Genomic DNA, 1,963 nt, shown 5'->3' with positions numbered 1-1,963 from the left:
ATCCTCAAGAATGTTCCATTTAAATTTTAGCCTGAGATGATTTATATTTAATAAATAATTACATAAATACTCCTAGAGATTATTTATAATTTTACTTTTAAAGTTTTTGAAATTAGGTGTTGAGGCAATATGGCTTTTAAATTGGTGCTCCGAACAAATCCATAAAATATATGAACACTTAATTTTCATAAGTGTGAGAAGTATTGAATTTTTAAAATTGAATGAATTCTCTATTTTTTCAATCCACTTTCATAGTTGGTCAGATGAGTGTGCACCCTTTAACTCATGGTGCCATTTTGTTGGACAAATAATCATTAGTGATTTGGTATGTCACATGCTTTCTTTTAATAGCCATCTGATCTACAATCGAATAGCTTTGGATTAAAGGCCCAGCTCCATTAGATGAAGCATGTGATTGGATTTAACATAATTAAAATTATTTGTCAAAATTATTCGATCTAATTTTTTCATTAACCTCCCATACATTGGTCTTAAGGAGATTTATTAGTGAGCCCTGTCCACTCATAATGGGTCAATCCAATGGTTAGATCAAATTGGATTGACATTTACTTTCATAATTGAGCAACTCCTACGAAACGAGGGATAGAGTTTCATTTTAACTACGAGATAATGGTCAATTATGTTAGATTATGATTTGGTTGAACTTGTTTGACTTCAAGGAACAATCCATCTTCAGGTTGTAGAGTTGGAGGACCACTGGATTAAAAGTTAGTGTTTGATTGAGATATGTTTACAAGAACTCACTTGAAGTCACTCAAAAACACCAAGAAATAGGATGAGGATCTAGGGAATGAAAGCTAGAGGTCCATTGAGTGAGTTGAGAATGAATTCAGGAACAAATCTTTAGATGTAAAGAGAAATTTTGTAGAGTGAATGGGGATGAATATATCTAAGAATCTGGCTTTAATTTATAATAGGGGTTGTCTAATGAGGTTTTAAGGAATGATTCTAAAAGATTTGAGACTATATGGCCAGTTGGCTAGGTAGTTAGAGGTTAACCCATGTATGCACATGGATATTTTTTGGGTTTTTGGCCACTCCGACCTGCACCTGGCTTGTGGTAATTGGGCCAAGTTTTAAGAAGGTAGTTGAGTGTAATATAATAGTTTTCAAGTCTTAGTTTGGTTGAGGTATGAATATGGTTCACTAATTTAGGGAATTTATGGGTTTGGGCCAGCCCTATTGGTTGACCTAAGTCTATCCATGGGATGGGCTAAGAACGGTGAATGCTTATGGTCATGGGTTACCTAATGTAAGTGTTGACTGGGGACAATTTTATATATGTTTAAAATGGATCATCAGGAACCTCTCCTAACCGCTTGGCTCAAGCCATGTGGCTAAACTAAGTGGAATATGGCTAACCTAAGTGTACTTAAGGGTTGGCTCGCCTCGGGTTCACCCTTATGGATGTAATGCAAAATCCCATAGGGTTTGGATGCTTTTGTATGGTCTAAAAATTGTGATTTAGGGCTTTGAGGGCTTCGGTTTTGTTCGGTCAACCATGACTGACATGGTTAACACTGCTTGGCTAAGGCTTGGGCTTTGGTCCAATCCACTTCAAATGAAATTTGAAATTTATTGGAAGTGGTCTTAGGTCCTGTTACGATTGTGCCATGAAGGGTTAATTCAAATGTTCATATATAGTCATTTTAGTATTTAAGATATTTTGTCCTACCATGGTCAACCATTATCCCCCGAAGGTTCTATTGCATTTAGTCATGTAAGATTCAAGGTTTGAAAACATTTAGATGCTTTGGTGTGGTTTTTTTTTTTTTTTTTCCATGGTCAACCATTATCCCCCGAAGGTTCTATTGCATTTAGTCATGTAAGATTCAAGGTTTGAAAACATTTAGATGCTTTGGTGTGGTTTTTTTTTTTTTTTTTTCTTTCTTTCTTTCATATTCTTTAGGGGGTGGGGGAGGGGCGGAGAGGGGCACAGGGG

Source organism: Dendrobium catenatum, unplaced genomic scaffold (genome assembly GCF_001605985.2).
Source record: "Dendrobium catenatum unplaced genomic scaffold, ASM160598v2 original_scaffold_274930, whole genome shotgun sequence".
Taxonomy (NCBI): domain Eukaryota; kingdom Viridiplantae; phylum Streptophyta; class Magnoliopsida; order Asparagales; family Orchidaceae; genus Dendrobium; species Dendrobium catenatum.
Note: the sequence above shows the minus strand (reverse complement) of the source record.